This window comes from Amblyraja radiata, chromosome 9, assembly GCF_010909765.2.
Source record: "Amblyraja radiata isolate CabotCenter1 chromosome 9, sAmbRad1.1.pri, whole genome shotgun sequence".
NCBI classification, from domain to species: domain Eukaryota; kingdom Metazoa; phylum Chordata; class Chondrichthyes; order Rajiformes; family Rajidae; genus Amblyraja; species Amblyraja radiata.
Window position 1 is genome coordinate 42,322,177 of NC_045964.1, and position 21,216 is coordinate 42,343,392.

The 21,216-nt window shown below is 45.1% G+C and overlaps 1 long non-coding RNA gene across 1 annotated transcript in view; it reads right to left on the minus strand.

Moving 5' to 3' along the window:
* The window catches only part of LOC116977011, a 106,888-nt gene that overhangs the window by 40,378 nt on the left and 45,294 nt on the right, over window positions 1-21,216 (minus strand). The gene's annotated exons all lie outside the window — the stretch shown is intronic.

Below are 21,216 nucleotides of genomic sequence, written 5' to 3' on the forward strand. Positions count from 1 at the left end.
CCATACCAATGGGAGGGGGACACCCTCCTCCCACCACCCCCACCCCCCCACCCTCCTCCCACCCCCCCCCCCCCACCCTCCTCCCACCCCCCCCCCACCCTCCTCCCACCCCCCCCCCCACCCCCACCCCCCCCCCCCCCCCTCCTTCGCTATGCTCCCTCGGGCTTGGTCTCTCACAATTTCTCTCACCCAATGTGTTGGCAGCCCTGGAACTCTCAGGAATTATTTTCAATAACAGTTATTTCAGAATCCCATATAGGGTGAAGTATACATGAGCCAAAATCAGACTTGATCTATTGGAAAATTAGATGGTCCAGACTAGATGTAACAAGTATTTAGCACATCTTTACATGAATGAAGATAATTTCTGCTGCAAATGGATATGCAGGGAATGGAGGGATATTGCTCATGCAGAGGCAGAGATTAGTTTATCTTGGTATCCTGCTTAACAGGGACATTGTGGGCTGAAGGGCCTGCTCCTATGTTGTATTGTTCTATGTTCTAGGTCATTCAGCAGTGGAAGAAAGTTGTGTAAGAAGGAACTGCAGATGCTGGTTTAAACCAAAGTTAGACACAAAAAGCTGGAGTAACAGTGGGACAGGCAGCATCTCTGGAGAGAAGGAATGGGGGGCGTTTCGGGTCGAGATCCTTCTTCAGACAAAGTTATTTTGGTAGAAGTGGAATCAGGCACATAATACTCGCTATTTTATGAGCCCCTCTTGGAGAAATAGATTGAATGAGGTTATTTTGAGGACCCTCAGACATTTTCAAAATTTATAAATTTGGATTTTAAATTGTATTTAGGTCGCATGTAGCAACATGAAAAAGATAATGATTTCCAGATCAGAAATGGTTAAAATCTGGAGACATACAAAATCATAGCTGCAGATTGCTCATTTCTGAGATTAACATTAACAGAACCAATGAGCCAAGATCCTATTAATCAGCAGCAACATGCGTACATGTCTGATCAAGCAATGAAAGAGGGAACAAAAGATGAAATGCTGGAAGAACTCAGCAGGTGAGGCGGCATCTGTGGAGGGAACAGACAGAGGATGTTTTGATGTCCACCTCCTTCTTCAGAGTGAGTAGAACAGGGGAGGGAAAACTGGAAGAGAGAGATGGTGGAGACAAACCCTGGTGGACAAACCCTGGCAAGTGATGGGTGGATACAAGTAATGAGAATTTGATTGGTAACCACGTGGGTTTCCTTGGGGTACTTGGTCTTCTCCCACATCCCAAAGATGTGCGAGTTTGTCAGTTAATTAGCCTCTGCAAATTGCCTCTGGTGTGTTGGGAGTGGATCTGAAAGTGGGATTCCAGTCAACTAGTGTGAACAGATGGAATTGACGGTGAGCCGAAGGGCCTCTTTCTCTGCTGTAGCTTTAAATCTAACCAAGGTTTTGCTCTGCATTCACACAGCTTTGAGTTCCTGTGCAACCCAGTGATTGTTTCCATGGTTTGAAAGTTGAGCAGGCAATGGATGGGGCCTCCTGTTCTGTCAGTCTTTAGCTGTCTGATCCCAGTTTTGAACAAGATCTGTTAAAAATAACTCCTCTGTCGAAGGCTGAGGCTTGGAAAATTTATTAGCGCATGAAACAGATTCATGTATTCTCAGTGCATGGGTGTGTTATGCACCAAAGTAGCCATGGCACTACCAAGCAAATTACTGTGAGACTATTTCAGACTGTCTCTGGACATAATCATAAAGTGTCGAAAAAGCAACAATCTTCCACATTCAAGCAATAAATTGAACAGGGCTTCTTAAACAAATATGTACAACAGATTGAAATTGTCTTTGGAGATTATAAAATTGTTTCCAGCTAAAACACTGCAATTCTGAAGGGATATTTTTCTGAAGGGGTGTTCTTGAAAGAGTTTATAAAAGCTGAACTGTAAAAAAGAACCACAGACTCACAAGAGACTGCAGAACCTGGTATCTATTTTCTGTGGAGACACTGGAGACTGCAAGATGGGCCCTATCTGAAGAAGGTCCCGACCTGAAACGTCATTGTCTGTTTACTTCCACAGATGCTGGCCGACCTATTGACTTCCTCCAGCACTTTGATTTTAGCAAAAAAGAACCAATGGGAATAATTACGTCATATCAACAAACTGCATAACTGTCCTTGAGCCATTCTAAGTTAAAAACCTGTGGTTACAAAGATTTCAGCATTTGCAGTCTCTTGTGAGACCATGGTTCATCTTTGCTGTTAGGGTTTCTGAACCCTTTCAAAGAACACTTCTTCAGAAAGAAAATCCCTTCAGAATTCCAGTGCTTTGGTTGGAAACAAAATTATCTACAAAGAGGAGCTGAATCTGTTGCACATATTTGTTTATGCACTGAATAGTGATGCACAGGGGTTTGTTTTGTTCCATGCAACACTCTGCAGTAGGAATATTCTACCATGCATAAGAGTCAAGGAATTGTGCAAAATACAATGGCATTTGCATATTTTGCATGCACATTGGGCATATGGAGTGGCACAACTGGGAGAGTTGCTGCCTCACAGTGCCTGAGACCCAGGTTTGATGCTGCACATGTGGAGTTTGCACATTCTCCCTGTAACCACATGGGTTTCTTCTAGGTGCTCCAGATTTATCCCACATCTCAAAGACGGCGGGTTTAGTTTTAGTTTAGTTCAGTTTCGAGATTTAGCATGAAAACAGGCCCATTGGTTCACTGAGTCCGTGTCAACCAGCGATCTCCTGCGCCGCTTCTATCCTACACACTGGGGACAATTTTACAGAATTAAACTACGACCCTGCATGTCTTTGAAATGTGGGAGAAAACCGGAGCACCTGGAGAAAAACCACGTGGTCACAGGGAGAATATACAAACTGTATCGACAGCACCAGTGGTCAGGATTGAACCTGTGCCTCTGATGTTGTAAGGCAGCGACTCTACAGCTTGGGTCTGTGAGTCAATTAGCCACTGTAAATCACCACTAGTGTGTATGGAGTGGGTGCAAACGTGAGATAACATAGAACTAGTGTGTGAATGGGTGATTGGTGCAAGCGTGGACTCGGAGGGACAACGGACCTGCATTCATCCTGTATCTTTCAATCAATTCAATCAAAAGCATTAAACACCATTGCTAACCAAGGAGAGATAGGTTAGGCTGCATAATGTGAGCTGACATCATAAAGAGGATTGGAGGGGGGGATAGGGGGGGGGGGGGCAGGAAATGTTTTTCTCAGACATATGATCGATCGCCCTGCAGACATCAGCATTAGGGCTGGAACAAATTTTAAGAAAATCACATCAAGGAAGACCTATCTGGATGGTGATGAATATCTTGGACATCCCAATGGCAGATCAGATAAAATCATCCTCTTAAGGTAAGAGGGTTCAACCCTTTGATTGAGGGCTGCTTCAATGTGCCAAGTATTTGTTGTTTATGAACCTTGTCTGCACAGAAGCATTTTACTCAAGTTATGTCGAAATGTGTGCTGCACATGACTTGTCTTAGCTGTGCTACTGTCTGCAGTTCTGGCCACCCCATTACAATGGAGGCTTTGGAGAGGGTACAGTGGAGTTTACCGGCTTGATGCCTGGGTTGGGTGGTATTAGCTACAGGGAAGGGTTAGGTTGCTTTCTGTGGAACGCTGGAGATTGCTAGAAGACCCGATAGAAGCATATAAAATTATGGGAGGCAATGGGGTAGACAATCAGAACCATTTTCCCAGGATGGAAAAATTAAACATGAGAGGGCATAACTTTAAAGTGAAGAGGGGCAAAGATTAAAGGGAATCTGCGGGGCAATTTGTTCACATGGAGGGCCTGCTCGGGGTGGTAGTTGAGGCAGATACAATAGTGGCATTTAAAATACTTTTGGATGGGCACATACTTATGCAGGAAATGAGGAGATATGGATTATGTGCAGACAGTAAGATTTGATCTTGACCTTAAGTTTGGCACAGACATTGTCGGCCAAAGGGCCTGTTCCTGTGATGAATTGTTAGAAGTTCTATGTTCTATGTGTATGTTTAGCAACCTCAGAGCTTGTGTATGCCACACTCACATAGGATCCTGAAAAACATTTTCGGAACTCCACCACTTTGGGCTTCTGAAAAGAAATTCCAATGTGCAGAGAATGAAAACATTGTGCTCTATGGTAGATGTTCTAGGATTTTATGTTATAGCAGCATCTTTTGTGCATTTTTAGTAATATGTTGGATTTATGTGGAAATACAGTAAGCAACAAGCAGCATAGATCCTGAAATGATTTGTTTTACAGAGCACTCTCCATAAGAGGGCACTGTGTTCACAAAATTCAGTCTGTTTTCCTGCAAGATCAAAATCTGAGCTAAAATGACGTCCTTACTTGAAAGCTCATTTATATTAACGTACTGAAAGGTACCCACCAAGCAACACCATCAGAGCAGGTACACATTCAGGTGTTCAGACACATAGTGAAGCGGTTTAGTCATTCAAATGCAGATCTCTACACAAAATATATATATTTATATGACATGGGGAAATAAAAATGGATTTGCTGCAATTTATTTTTTGTTTTATTTGTTTCAATTAAAAATATTCTCTCAAAACTCAGATTATACTTTATAGCATCGAGAGTAAATGAATATAAATTAGCTTGCAAAGCTGTTATTTTTGATGAGCGCGGTTATGGATGAGGTGCAGTACATGGCACATTATACAATAGTTATGATATGAATACTGAATAAGTCTGCTGCTTTGTATTCTACAGGCAAGGGAGAAACAGTCCAAATCTGCTCTCACTTTATTGATCTCATGCATTCCATCAACAGCATAAAAATCCTACCATGCTCAGAATTAAGACGTAGCAAAAGATGCACAGCAGGGGTCACGGGAGAACATTAAAGGGGTGGCATGGTGGTGCAGCTGGTAAAGCCACTGCCTCACAGCACCAGAGACCTGAGTTTGATCTGAACCTCAGGTGTTGCCTGTGTTGAATTTGCACATTCTCACTGGATTTCCTCCGGGTGCTCTGGGCTCTTCCCACATCCTAAAGATGTGCGGGTTCAATTGGCCTCTGTAGATTGCCCCTGGTGTGTAGGATGTATAAATGGGGTAACATAAAACTAGTGTGAAAGGGTGATCGATGGTCAGTGTGGACTCTGTGGATTGAAGGGCCTGTTTCCATGCTGTATGATTCTCAATTGAATGAATATGTCAAAGACCTCATGCATTCACGAGGCTGTGACTCATGAAGTAATCTGATCTTGAAAAGAATCCCAAATCGCACGTGGCACAGATACCTTGTTTCCAATAAGCCACGTATACATTATCCATTTTAAATGCTATAAATAAACACGGAGAGAGATATGTGTAGGCAATCGCTTAGGAGTGCCAGCTGTCATAAGTGTAATAACCTCAGTGGAGTGGGCAACATATTAGACTTTGCAGACATATTAGAAATGCAGATTGCAGCAGGCATGGAGATCCAACCAGAAGAACTATGTGCAGAGATTAGCTATAAATATTCTACAGTAAATGCAGTGACATTGATTGATGCTGTAAATAATCTGTTAAATATGATGCAAATTTCTCTAGTTTTAGACAAATTACAGCAATTGGAAGAAGTTGCTGGAAACTATTATCTAAGCCCTGTCCCACGACATACTGTACAAATATATTCACATCTTGCAAGAGGCTTGGGAGTGTAAGAGTTGTTTGGGAACAGCTCCATCCAAGGTCGCAAGAATTTGCAGAGAATTGTGGACGCAGCCCAGACCATCACACAAACTAACCTCCCTTCAATTGACTCAATTTATACCGCATGCAGCCTCCGGAAGGCCACCAGCATAATCAAGGATGATTATTCCCATCGGGAAAAAGATATAGAAGTGTGAAAACGCATACTTCCAGGTTCAGCGACAGTTTCTTCCCAGCTATTATCAGACAACTGAACCATCCTACCACAACTAGAGAGCAGTCCTGAACTACTACCTACCTCATTGGTGACTCTCGGACTATCTTTAATCGGACATTATTGGTTTTATCTTGCACAAAACGTTATTCACATTATTTCCTTTATCATGTATATGTACACAGTGGATGGCTGGATTGTAATCATATATTGTCTTTCCGCTGACTGGTTAGCACGCAAAACAAAAGCTTTCCACTGTACCTCGATACTCGTGACAATAAACAATAAACTAAAGTGAAAAAAAAAGAGAATGTGTCTTGGTCTATTCCCATTATAGTTACTGTAAGCACACAGACTTGGTCTGTAACGGCTACGGAAAGATGCAAAGGAAGCATTAAACTGCCACCATAAAAAAAAGGAAACTTTAAAATTGTTTACAGTATGTCTGACAAAACCGATCTATGTTTCATCAAGACGAGGAATAGCACGTACTGCATGCTGCAACTGTTGAGTATGTGTCTGCATGACAAAATAATCCACATCCTACAGATGGAATGCCTGATTGTTTCAGTTAGAAGTGACAGGGTGATTTATAAATAACTGGAAAGGAATTCTGTGCTGTGTGGTCTAAGCTATCTATGGATTAACATTGCAGCTCGCAAGAATGTTCAAACAGTGGCAACGGGGCTCTTTCCCACTCCAGAAAAACTAAAAAAAACTAAACTAAACCTGAGTGCTGGAAGCAAGTCCACATGTCCACACAGACAAAATCTTGGAAAGTTAGTGAAATTGTTTTGCTTTTAAGTGCAAAGGAGCTGCAGACTAATTTTGCGAAATTAAAAGTACCATTGCCCATTTTTAAAGGAAAAAAACACATTCCTTTCAACCTTAGAACCCAGGCAGGGAATGCAGGGATATGGATCACGTGCAGGCAGAGGAGATTAGTTTATCTTGGCATCATGTTCAGCACAGATGTCGTGGGCCTGTTCCTGTGCTGCACAATTCTATATTCTACTAGACCAAGTGCAGACCCGTTGGGTCAGTTCCCCCAACGTGCGGTTGTGGGGGGGGAGGCGGCATGCAGCGTCACACACACTAACTATCCCCCCCCCCCCCCCGCACTCACGCTAATTACCCCCCTTGATATTATATTAATATTATTAATTTGCTCCTTTTACCCCATAACCACTCATAGCCCCCAACTTGCAGTCACATCTATAGAGAGGGGGGGGGGTAGAGAGTGAGGGCAGAGAGAGAAGGGGCAGAGACAGAGAGAGAGAGAGAGACACACACAGAGAGGGGCAATAGGGGGGTGGAGAGGAGGAGAAGAGGGAGGGTGGGTGAGTGGGGAAAGGTGGGGGAGGAGGGGAGGAGAGAGAGAGGGTGTGAGTGAGGGGGAGAGAGAGGGGGTGCTGAGAGGGGGGTGAGGGGGAGAGGTGGGGAGCAGGGAAAGGGAGGGAGGGGGGAGGGTGGAGGGAAGAGGGTAGGGGGTGTGGAGGGGAGGGGGTTTAGGGGAGGGAGGAAGGGTGGGGAAGGGGATGGAGGGGAGGAGGGGAGAGAGAGAGGGGGGGGAGACGGGGAGGAGAGAGGGGGAGGGGGGAGAGAGGGGGAGAGAGAGGGTGTGCTGAGGGGGGTGAGGTGAGGGGAGGGGGAGAGGTGGGGAGCAGGGAGGGGAGGGAGGGTGGAGGGAAGGGGGTAGGGGTGTGTGGAGGAGAGGGGGTTTAGGGGAGGGATGGTGGGGGAGGGGATGTAGGGGAGGGACGGTGGGGGAGGGGATGGAGGGGAGGAGGGGAGAAACAGAGGGGAGAGAGAGAAAGAGAGGGGGAGAGGAGAGGAGAGGAGAGGAGAGGAGAGGAGAGGAGAGGAGGGGGGAGAGAGGAGGGGGGAGGAAGAGAGAGGGGAGGAGAGGGGGAGGGGGGGGAGAGAGAGGGGAGGGAGAGGAGAGGAGGGAGAGAGGGAGAGGGGGGAGGAGAGAGGGGAGGGGAGAGGGGGGAGGGAGAGGAGGGGAGGGGGGGGAGAGGAGAGGGGGGGGAGAGGAGAAGGGGGGGGGGGGAGGGAGGAGGGGGGAGAGGGGGGGAGGGGGAGGGGGGGAGGGAGAAGGGGGGAGAGGGGAGGGGAGAGGGGGGAGAGAGGGAAGGGGAGAGAGAGGGGGGGAGAGGAAAGGGGGGAAGAGGAGAGGGGGGAAGAGGAGAGGGGGGGTAGAGGAGAGGGGGGAAGAGGAGAGGGGGAAAGGAGAGGGGGAGAGAGGAGAGGGGGGGAGGAGAGGAGGGGAGAGGAGAGGGGGGAGGAGAGGGGGGGAGAGGAGATGGGGGGGAGGGGAGGGGGTGGGAGAGAGGAGAGGGGGGAGAGGAGAGGGGGAGAGAGGAGGGGGGAGAGGAGAGGGGGGAGAGGAGAGAGGGGGGGAGAGGAGTGAGGGGGGGAGAGGAGAGGAGAGGGGGAAGAGGAGAGAGGGGGGAGAGAGAGGGGGGGGAGAGAGGGGGGGAGAGAGGGGGGGGAGATGGGGGGGAGATGGGGGGGAGAGAGGGGGGCGAGATGGGGGAGAGAGGGGGGAGAGAGGAGGGGGGAGAGGAGAGGGGTGGAGAGAGGAGAGGGGGAGAGGAGAGGGGGAGAGGAGGGGGGGAGAGGAGGGGGGGGAGAGGAGGGGAGAGTGAGAGAGAAAGGGAGAGAGACAGGGGGAGAGAGAGAGAAAGAGAGAGGGATAGGGAGAGAGGGAGAGGTGGGGAGAGAGAGGAGGGGAGAGAGAGTGCCTTTTTACTTCAACCCAAACCCAAACAACCATTTGCAGGCAGTGCTTTTTTACTTTAAACTAACCATATATTCATTTTCAAACCACATTAAGGGTGCTCACAGTGATGTAGACATTTGTTCAGTGTCATTCAGAGCTCAGAGTGACAGAGACTAATTGACAGAGCTCCATCTTGCAGAGACTAATTGAGGCACACCACTTCCTGGTTTTATAGTCCCTCCCCCTCCCTCCAGCAGGGGCAGCAGAGAGAATGGTGAATTTTGTAAAAACATTAATATCTCTCTCATTTTTCATCGACGGAAAAAATCCTCGGCACACATGTGGCGGAGGGGGGCTCTGAGCAACGTGGCCAAAAATGACGGCCATAGGTTTCCGCGTTCTCTCAGAAATCGCAGCACAGATGGCCAAAAGCGGTCAAGCACAGAGATTTAGTAATATAGATAGATAGATAACTGAACAATGTTACATTAATGGCAAAACATGGAGTTTGAAGAAGGGTCCTGACCTGAAACATTACCTATCCATTCCCTCCACAGATGTTGCCTGACCCACTGAGTCTGAAGAAGGGTCTTGACCCGAAACGTCACCTATTTCCTTCGTTCCATAAATGCTGCCTCACCCGCTGAGTTTCTCCAGCATTTTTGTCTACCACTGAGTTATTCCAGCATTTTGTGTTTTGCTCAAGATTCCAGCATCAACAGTTTTGTTCATTTCCATGGATTGGCTTTGTTGGTCGCAATCACTAAGATCATAAGTGATAGATAATGCCTCACTAAAATCCATACAGACAACATCCACCACCCTACTCTCATCTTTGTTACATCCTCAAAAAAACCAAATGTTGGTAACACAAGACCTACCATGTACAGTCATGCTGACTGTCATAAGGTTATAAGTGATAGGAGTAGAATTAGGTCATTCGGCCCATCAAGTCTACTCCGCCATTCAATCATGGCTGATCTATCTCTCCCTCCTAACTACATTCTCTTGCCTTCTTCCCATAACCTCTGACACCCTTAAGGGGCTGTCCCACTGCGGCGACCTAATTGGAGAGTTTAGAAGAGTTTGAAAAAGTGTCATGTTGAATACCTCCTTTGACCTCCTTCGACTATGTTGAAGACTAGCTTCGGGAAAATTGGATACCGAATAGTGGAGAGTGAAGGCGACCTCCTTCAATCTCCTTCGACCTCCCTTCGACTATGTTGAAGACTATCTATGACTACCTTCGACTACCTTCAATTACCTTCGACTACCCTCGATTACCTACTAATAACATGCCGACCTACTACGACCTACTTCGACTAAACCTCCGAGTAAAAAAAATATCGATTTTTTTCCATGGCAACCTTTTTTTACTCACGGGCATTTGTCAGAATGTTGAACAATATGCCGCGACCCAGCTGAGGCCTCGAGTATGTGGGGACTACTCTCGAGCAGGAAGGAGAGTTACAAAGACCTACTAGGACTTTGTATCGGCCAAGCTGCGAGTATGAGTCGAGGGCAAACTCTTCTGAACTTGCGGATTAGGTCGCGGCAGTGGGACAGCCCCTTTACTAATCAAGAATCTATCTATCTCTTCCTTAAATATATCCACTGACTTGGCTTCCACAGCCTTCTGTGGCAAAGAATTCCACCGATTCGCCACCCTTTGACTATGATCTGTGTAATAATCTATGTTGAGCCATGGAGTGCATGGCCAGCATTCCAAACAAGGATCATCACCGTCGAGTTATCCCAGGGAAAAGGAGGTGCAACAACTAATCTGAAGTGTGTTACTTCACATGAACTAAAACATCTGGCTGCAGACCATTCCTGTCCGGAGTGTCCGACATAACTGAATGAAAAACAAGCTTGTCTCAAAACCCCCACATCCCTTTGTAGTTATTCTGCTGAAAATCCAGATGCTGCACTGCTTTTTGATTTTATCAGCTGAAACTCAATGATTAAAATTTGAAATGAAAGCAGTTTGTCCTCCAGGGAGATCATGCAATTTGATAATAATTATTCTTGGGTTGTTTTTACATCCATCGTTTTGAAAGGAATGAACAGGACTACAATTATGGTTCACTTTCCCATGAAAGAGGAGTGGAAACTCATGATCCCAATACTTCCTTCTTATGTGGAAAACCTAAGCTATTAAATGCACGTGATCTAAGTTGATAAATGTAGTTGTGGACCTTTGTTCATTATCCATACACTATCCATAAAGACAATCAAGCAAAACTCAAGTACTCTGAATCTGCGATCTGGCACATTCTATCAAGTCCGCAGATGGAATTTGGATCATTGATCCAAGATGGAATTTGGTGGAGATGCACGCCAGGAGCACCATGCACACAAAGTATGCTATGAGTCACCATGTATAGGGTGCCGACAAAGTTACAAAGTAGTCCTCAATGGTCCCTCTTTGTTCTCGCCCCCCCCCCCCCCCCCCTCCCAATGCTGGGTTTCTTTGTTCTCAACGGTGCACCCTCTACTGGCCTCCAGCACCCACTGCAGGCCCGTCCTTGGCTGCCCACTGCTGGGTCCTCTCTTGGATGGCTCTGCGGCACTCGCCGGGAGCCTCATGACGACCCACCATCTCGACAGCCCACCATCTCGACAGCCCACCGCGCTCCTCGACGACCCAACTCACTCTACGGCGGTTGTTCACGAGCCCCTCCAGGTCCCGTCGACGTCCATGGCCGTCGAACCGGGCCTACTGGGCGGATCCTATGTTTCCGACGGGCCAGCCGGGCCTACTGGAGGGCTTGTCCTCACTCGCCGGGAACGCTTTCGGCCATGTTGTTTGCTGGGAACATGCATGAACTGATGATCGGTGATTGGTGTGGGCTTGGTGGGCCAAAGGGCCTGTTTCTGTGCTGTATTCTAATACTAAAACTAGAATTGCTTTTGTATTAAAACAGTAAATGCTGGAGATACTCACATGCTAAATGGTCATGAAACATTAACTCTGGTTCTAGCTCCACAAATGCTGACTGACCTGTTGAGTACCTCCTGTATTTTCTACTATATTCTGATATCTAGCAGCTGGTCGATGTTTTTGTTGCTTTTTAACTGCATTTGACAGTTGAATAAAACACATCAAGTCATTGGAGCATATCGTCAAAGTGTCACACAGCACCGAAACAACGTGCGCAAAGTCGCCTGCATGGCCGCGCACCTTCTGTGTCTGGGCTTCACTGTCGGTATCGGGGTTATCAATAGGCCGGGGACAAGTGGGTGTAAGTATTTGAGCTACCACCTTCAGGACAGACAGTAGGTGCGCCATGTTCGTCAGCGCCCGTACTAGTAACTAGGGGCCAGTGCTCCGGGTGGCGTCCACGAAGGGGCGGGATCTATGAGAACACGTGATTTGATGACTGCCATCCGGGATGGGATCCATGTGTACACGTGATAGTTGTGGCCCGCCATCCGCTCACAGACATGCGTCCTGGCCCCTAGGCAGAAAAAGGTTGCCGACTCCTGCTCTATCCATAACTTTCCTATCCATATATCTGTCCAAGTGCCTTTTAATGCCACTTATAGTACCGTCGATCAGATCAAATCGTGTTGCCCTTGTAGCACAGGAGAATGGTGAGTGAGGTGGTGAAAAATCGTAGCGCTATCGTCTACCGTTTTTGCGCAAATAGAAAGAAAACGTGAAAACCAGAAGAGCACAAGATCAGAGTTTTAGTTATGTATAGATTTTAAAAGAAGCATACGATGACCTCTAACGACTGCAGTGACCCATATTCTACAGGGCCACTTGCACCAGTGGTTCCAGTCTGTGCCTGGACTTGTAGCTGAAAATCCTCCCAACTCCTGGCCCCATTAGCTCATTTATACCAACCTTGCCTGCTCACTCCTGCAAATTCGACATAATATGTAAGTGGTTTGCTTTTCTTTGTCCTTTTTTTTCTGGAGCGTTCGAAGTGTGCTGCATTAAATCCATTGCCAAATTTGCTTAAGTGTTAGGAATGTGACCTTTTAAAGAGCCAAGAATGGTTGGTGATTCCAGACGTCAGTTGTGAGTGCAGCAACTCAGTCATATATTGTTTGTACCGTGGAGTTGAATGTCAGGAATGCTATACTCAGCTGACATGTAACTTTTAATGTACATCTTCGAGAGATGCTACTGACAGAGACAAGCAAAGAAGAGAGCAGCGTACTGAAAGGAGGCTGGAGAGAGGAACACACATTTTTAACAAAGCTGACCTGCAGATATCTGTTGATGATGTGCAGCAGAGAGAGTTGCTTTAAGGAGAGAATTATAGAAAATCATGAAGGAAGCCTCTGATTCTACATCTCTCCACCAGGGCTAGATACACTTAAACAGCCCAACTCAAGCTTACTTGAAGAAGTAAAATTATGAGAGGCATAGACAGGGCAGACGGTCAGAACCTTTTTCCCAGGGTGGAAATTTCAAAATGTTGCGGGCAAACCTTTAAGGTGAGAGGAGGAACATTTAAAGGTGGGGCAGGTTTTTTACACAGAGTTGAGGGGGCCTAGGATGTACTATCTGGGTAGATGATGGTGACATATGCAATGTGGTGTTTAAGAGGCTTTGGACCAACCACATGAATATACAGGGAATGGAGATACAAATTCCGTGCAGGCAAAGCAGATTAGTTTAGTTTGGCATCACGTTCAGCACAGAGATTGTGGGCCTGAGGGACTGATCATGTGCTACACTGTTCTATGTTCTATAACTCTCAAAGGAATTTAGATATGGAGTTATGGATCATAGTCTCATTAATTACATAATTTATTTTCCATTCTTAAGGGAATGCTAATTGGAATTGCCAATTACAAATGATCTGTTGGATTCTTGAAAGGAGTGAGTTTATTTTATTTGAGACCAAGAAAAATCTATATTCTGAATCTCCAACGTCAGATAGAATAAAAAATTACAAAACAGCCCCATGTGAAATGTTGATGAACATTTGCATTATCTGTGAAAGCCGGTATCAGGTTCAGCAAACTAGTGTGGCTATTATTTTCCTGACGAAGCCCTGCCATTCTCTTGGATAACTAAGACCATTAGGTACAACAATTATAATATAATTTCATTAACTACAATTCTTCATGGACCTAAATACCACTGATTGCTAGTTTTTATGATATAATAAGCAGCTACAGTAGAGCTTGAGGCAGTTTACAACCATTGGAAAAGGGGGTTGGATATTTCAATAATCAAGTAAAAACAACAATTATGGCACAGAGGCGCAGTCTCGCAGCAGTAGAGTTGCTGCCTTACAGCACCAGAGACCCGCGTTCGATTCTGACTACAAGTGTTCTCTGTACGATGGTTGTATGTTCTCCCCGTGACCATGATGAGTTTTCCCTGAGTGCTCTGGTTTCCACCCACACTCCAAAGACATGCAGGTTTATAGGTTAATTGGCTACGGTAAAGATTGTAAATTGTCCCTTGTGGGTAGGATAATGCTAGTGTACAGGGATCGCTGGTCAGCATGGACTCGGTGGGCCGAAGGGCCTGTTTCCACGCTTTATTTCTCAACTAAACTAAACTAAACAGAACAATCTGATTTGTAATGGCCAATAAAGAGGTGTAGCTGCTGGATTCTTGCCTAAAACACATATTGGAAAAGGTTCTGCAGAAGGGTCCCAACCTGAATTGCCGCCTATACTTTCCACAAATGCTGCCTGACCCGTTGAGTTACTCCATAACTTTGTGCTTTGCCAATCTCCAATCATTTGTGATTTTTGAGACAAAGTTCTGCAGTAACAGAGTGAAAGTTAAGTTTGTCCTTTTTCCATTAATGTTTTCTGTCATTGCCTTTTCTCCTGAAGACGTCAAATTGGATTTCAGTTTTGCCCTGAGCAGTGAAAGATCAGCTGAACTAGTTTGGTTTGTTACACAAAATTGCTGGGGAAACTCAGCGGGTGCAGCAGCATCTATGGAGCGAAGGAAATAGGCGACGTTTCGGGCCGAAACCCTTCTTCAGAACTAGTTTGGTTGTCTGGAGTCACAAGGAACTGCAGATGCTGCTGGTGACCCGTTAAGTTACTCCTGCACTTTGTGTGTTTTTTTACTTTAGTTGTCTGTTCACCATGAGCTGATTTTGATATGTGCAACGATGCGTGCCTATGGAAGTATTGGTTCTAGGGAGAAGCAATAGATGTTTTAGAACCACACATGCCCTGGCACTAAGTATTAATAGTGCCAGTATGCTCTTATAGAAGAGGAGGGGAGGCACCTTTCAAATGTTATATATATTGTATTAATATATTAAATACAATAGTTTAGTCTCTGTAAAATTGCCCCTAGTATGTAGGGTGTGGACAAGAAAGTGACATAACATAGAATTAGTGTGATCAGGGGATCATGCACTTGGTAGGCCGAAGGGCCTGTTTCCATGCTATCTCTGTGAACTAGACCATCGATCCCCTGATCACACTAGTTCTATGTTATGTCACTTTCTTGTCCACATCCTACATACTAGGGGCAATTTTCCAGAGGCCAATTAACCTACAAGCCCACACGTCTTTGGAATGTGGGAAGAAACCGGAACACCATGAGTAAACCCATGCGGGCCACAGGGAGAGCGGGCAAACTCCACCCGAGGTCAAGATTGAATGCAGGTCTCTGGCACTGTGAGGCAGCAGCTTTCTCAGATGTGCCTCCGTTCCACTCTTACTCTTACGTAGAGTATTAAACAAAAGTCAAAACTTTAAGGTGAGAGGGCAAAGTTTAAAAGTGATTTGTGGGACAATTTATTGCCTGGACCACTCTGCCAGAGATGTTGCTGGAGGCAGATCCAATTGTGGTGTTTAAGAGGCTTTTAGATAGGCAAAAGGATATGCAGGAAATGGAGTGATATGGATCACGTGTAGGCAGAGGAGGATAGTTTATCCGACATCATGTTTGACATGCACATTGTGGGCAGTACGGCCTGTTCCAGTGCTGTACTGTTCTATGTTTCAAGTAAACACACGTCAGGCCAATCAACTAGATTTATTAAGCAAACGGTGAGTGACCTGCGCGAGGAGTTGAAATATTTGAAGTGTCACGTAAATCATGGTGCTGTACTGAATTTATAAATCTGTTTCCCATATTAACTCAGGAAGCGTCCCACTCATTCGATGCCCCAGCAGATCTGAACAGGATCGAGTACACCAGTGAGAACACCTTACTGGGCAGCACGGTGGTGCAGTGGTAGAGTTGCTGCCTTACAGGTCGTTCAGCGGCAGAGACCCAGGATCGATCCCGACTATGGCCGCCGTTTGTACGGAGTTTGTACATTCTCCCCGTGACCGCGTGGGTTTTCTCTGAGATCTTCGGTTTCCTCCTACACTCCAAAGACGTACAGGTTTGTAGGTTAATTGGCTTGGTATAAATGTAGATTGGCCCAAGTGTGTATAGGGTAGTGTTAGTGCGCATGGATCGCTGATGGGTGCAGACTTGGTGGGACGAAGGGCCTGTTTCCACAATGTATCTCTAAACTAAACTGAACTAAACCACCTATTCAGGTAGGTGAACACTCACAGTCTTTTCCCTAGTGTAGAGAATTCTACAACTAGAGGGCATTTGCTTAAGGTGAGATCGAAAATATGTAAAAGTGACCTCAGGGGCAACTTTTTCACCAAAATAATGGTCCATATCTGGAATGAGCTGCCAGAGGAAGATATAGAAGCGGATATAATTATGACGTCCAATAGACATTTGGAGAGATGTATGGATAGGAAGGGTTTAGAGGGATATGGGGTCAAATACAAGCAAATGAGACTAGCCCAATATGCCAACTTGATCGGCATGGACAAGGAGGGCCAAAGGGCCTTTATCCATGGAGAGTATTTCTATGAATCTTATTGTGTCATAGGGCCAAACAGCACAGAAACAGTCTGAAGAAGGGTTTTGGCCCGAAACGTTACCTATTTCCTTCGCTCCATAGATGCTGCTGCACCCGCTGAGTTTCTCCAGCATTTTTGTGTACCTTCCATTTTCCAGCATCTGCAGTTCCTTCTTGAACACAGAAACAGGCCCTACTGCCTAACTTGCTGCCCATAAAATGTTATCCAATGGGCTTGTTAGCTGTTTAAGAATAAATTCTGCACTCACTATATTCTACAGCTCATTCTCTCCTTGGACTAAGAGCGGGCTTTTCAGAGACTTGGGAGTTACCAGGTGGCTCCGAAATGTGGAAACTCCCCGTGTGCTGTTCCAGAAAAAGATCCATACTCCTCATGAAGAGTATGATTTAACTGGATAGCATGGGGAACAAGCATTTCACCAATAAATTCCCTAACATTTTCCAATTTTGTGTAAATAACCAACCCCTCCCCCTATTTTCTCTCCCTCCCTCTCTTCCCTGTGCCCCACCTGGGATACACACTAATATTTCCCCATATCCATCCTTTCCCCTTCAACCTACATCCCTTTCTCAGTCCTCAGTCATACCTTTTCTCTCCTTGTTTCACAGCCTTTTGCCTCCTTTTCATCTCTAGACTTTGTCTACATATTTGCCATGGCGATCTGAAGAAGTTGCCGTATCCAAAATTTTGCCTGGCCATGTTCTCCAAAGATGCTGCCTGACCCACTGACTTTGTGGTTTCTGCTCCAAGCATTTCACTTTCTCTGTATGCGTGACAATAAACTAACTAACAAACTAGATTAATTGATAGTCACAGTGCATGGCAAATCTTTTCAAAGGTAATAGTTTAAAACCATTGATTTATGCACACTTTCAAAGTAATATATTAGAACAATTAATATTGTTCATCTTTTTAGATCAAACAATTATTTTCCATTAAAAATCTAAAGCAGATGTTGTTTCAATAGACCTTGAAAAATGATCACTGTGTGATTTCAGCTCATTGTGAGCTGTTCAGAACATCCTCAACTACCCTTAAACATTCACACAGTCAGAGTCTTAGTAATACAGCACTTAAACAAGCCCATTGGCCCAACTCGTCCATGCTGACCAAGATGCTCCATCAGAGCTAGTCACATTTGCCTGCATTTGGCCCATATCCCTCTCAACCATTTCTATGCATGTACCTGTCTAAGTATATTTTAAATGGTGCTACAGTATCTCCCTCAACTACCTCCTCTGGCATCTCATTCCATATACCCGCCACCCTCTGTGTGAAGAAGTTACCCCTCAAGCTCCTATTAAATCTTTCCCCTTTAACCTAAAACGTAAGTCCCCAAGTTCTTGATTCCTCTATCCTGGGTAAAAGATTGTGCATTCACCCTACCTATTCCCCTCGTGATTTTAACTCTATAAGTTCACCCCATAGCCTCCTGCGCACCAAGGAATAAAGTCCAGTCTGCCCAACCTCTCCCTATAACTCACATAGTTCTTCCAATGGAACAGAAACCACCAAAATCACTTCAGCAATTGCTCCCCCGTAGCAGGATCAAGAGCAGCCAGATCTCTCAGTGAAAGTGGCTCTGTGGCATGGAACATAATAAAATGTATATGAGGAAAGGAGAGAACATGACATCATGTGGAAATATTAATTAAATAAATCTGTAAATTTGTAAATCAAACAAATGGAAAAGGCATGTCCAAAATCACAATTTTATTCAATGCATTTTTCTCAGTTGTAACGCCCAAAATAATTCACAGTTATGATTTTAGCTTTACTTCAGAGATACAGCATTGGTACAGCATGGAAGCAGGCACTTCATCCCACCAAGTATACAGCGACCATTGATCGCCTATTCACACTAATTCTACGTTATCCCACTTTCAGATCTATTCCCTACACACTAGGGGCTATTTACAGAGGCCAATTAACATACAAACCTACACATCTTTGGGATATGTGAGGAAACCAGAGCACCAAGAGACAACCCATGTTGTTCACTGGGAGAACATGCAAACTTGACTCAGACAGCTCCCAAGGTCAGCATCGAACCAAGATCTCTGGCGCTGTGAGGCAGCAGCTTTACCAGCTGTGCTACTGTGGCACCCACTGAAGTTTACACTAATTGTGTATTAAAATAATAAACCTGATATGCTACTTGGTTTAAAAGCCAATTTAACTTTTCAGAAATTTAAAGTTTAGAGATAAAGGTGTAAACAAGCCCTAAGACTCGCCATGTCCGCGCCGACCAACAATCACCCTTGCACTACTTCTATCCTACACACTAGGGACAATTTTTATAAAAGCCAATTAACCTACAACCTGCACGTCTTTGGAAAGTGGGAGGAAACCATGGTTTCCTAGTGGCTTGGTGGTGCAAGGGTAGAGTTGTTGCCTTACAGTGCTTGCAGCGCCCAGAGACCCAGGTTCTAACCCGACTACGGGTGCTGTCTGTACGGAGTTTGCATGTTCTCCCCGTGACCATGTGGGTTTTCTCCGAGATCTTCGGTTTCTTCCCACACTCCAAAGACGCATAGGTTTATTGGTTAATTGGCTTGGTATAAGTATAAAATTGTCCCTCGTGTGTGGAAGATAGTGTTGATGTGCAGGGATCGCTGGACGGTGCGGATGCAGTGGGCTGAAGGGCCTGTTTCCACACTGTATCTCTAAACTAAATTAAACTGGAGCACATGTAGAAAACCCATACAGAAAGAACTCGTCAGGATCGAAGCCCGGATCTCTGGTGCTGTAAGGCAGCAACTCTACCACTGTGCGTGCCCAAACCCAAACAGTCAACAAATATTGTTAAAATATTTTAGCCTCTTTGTCACTTGAAAGGTCAATGTTCCAAGAGCTGTGTACAATGGAGTGCAGAAGGAAAGGGACAACTCAAAGAGTCGTACTGGCCATCGGTGTTTATGTCTCCAAATGGTGAAGTAGATGCTCTTTAAATGCAATGTGAGCACGTTACTGAGACTCCCCAGAGAATAAAAAAGAGAGGAAACAGCAAGGAAGGAAGTCCCTATTTTCATAATGAAGGAAACAGAGGTGCCTTGAGAATAACATCAAGAGTTGGCAAAACTTGATCCATGTGAAATTCAATCCTATGGCTAATGCTCTTTGTATGTGGAAATTCACAATTTATACCACCTGTGGGGATAATATAAACAAGCTGAGTAGCTGCAGCACACGGCAAAAATCTTAAGAGAGCAGAAAAGGTTCCTGCTTATATTTTCCAATTACACCTTGGAGAATCTGGATTTCATTCCAGGGTATCCAAAGTATATTTCAATTTTTCCATCCTCTCATTCCACATGTAACATAAATGCCAGGTTTGATATATACTGGTATGTTGTCGTCATAAATTAAAAGTTCATTATATTCAACCACTAACCATAATCTACCAGTATAAATGTAGACTTTTTCCTTTAAAATTTTTTTAATTTGGTACTGCGTGTTGTGGAAGGAAGAAATTTCCATTCACAGATAGATATGCAGCAAAAAAGACACAAAGTGCTGGAGTAACTCAGCACTTTGTCGTGTAACAACAACAAGTACCTCAGCAGGTCAGGCAACATCTCCAGATAACGTGGATAGGTGACGTTTCAGACAAAAACAGGGTGTTCACTAAAGAAAGAGCCGAGAGAGTCAAGGATGTTTAATTGTCATTTGAACTGGAAAAGGAACAATTAAAATTCTTACCTGTTACAGAGAACAGGCCAATGTGTGCAATAACACTTAGATAAATATATAATAATACAATTAATTAAAAATTATATTATCAGAAACAGAAACATAGAAAATAGGTGCAGTAGTGGGCCATTCGGCCCTTCGAGCCTGCACCGCCATTCAATATGATCATGGCTGATCATTCAACTCAGTATCCTGTAGCTGCCTTTTCTCCATACCCCCTGATCCCTTTAGCCACAAGGGTCACATCTAACTCCCTCTTAAATATAGCCAATGAACTGGCCTCAACTACCTTCTGTGGCAGAGAGTTCCAGAGACTCACCACTCTCTGTGTGAAAAATGTTTTTCTCATCTCGGTCCTAAAGGATTTCCCCTTTATCCTTAAACTGTGACCCCTTGTCCTGGATTTCCCCAACATCGGGAACAATCTTCCTGCATCTAGCCAGTCCAACCCCCTAAGAATTTTGTACATTTCTATAAGATTCCCCCTCAATCTTCTAAATTCTAGCGAGTACAAGCCGAGTCTATCCAATCTTTCTTCATATGAAAGTCCTGACATCCCAGGAATCAGTCTGGTGAACCTTCTCTGTACTCCCTCTAAGGCAAGAATGTCTTTCCTCAGATTTGGTGACCAAAACTGTACACAATACTCCAGGTGTGGTCTCACCAATACCCTGTACAACTGAAACCATCAGTAACCATAATAGTCAAAACTGAAGTGTGTCGTGTAACAACAACACATTTGCTGAAGTTAGTGTTGTGCAGTGTTCAAGACTCTGATAATTGCTGGGAAGAAGCTGCTCTTGAACCTGGTGGTCACGGTTTTCAGGCTCCTGTACTGTCTCTTCGATGGTAGTAACAAAATGAGAGCATAGGCAGGATGGTATAGGTCTTTGATGATATTGGCTGCCTTTTTGGCTGCTATTGGCACCTCCGATAGATCCCTTAGATTGTGGGGAGGTCAGTACCTGTGATGGACAGTGTCTCCCACTCTCTGCAATCCCCTTTGTTTCTGGGCTTTCGAGTTGCTGAACCAGGTCATGATGCAACCAGTCAGTAGGCTTTCTATCGCATCGCCTAGCAACTAGTTCAGAGTAGCATAGATAGGGA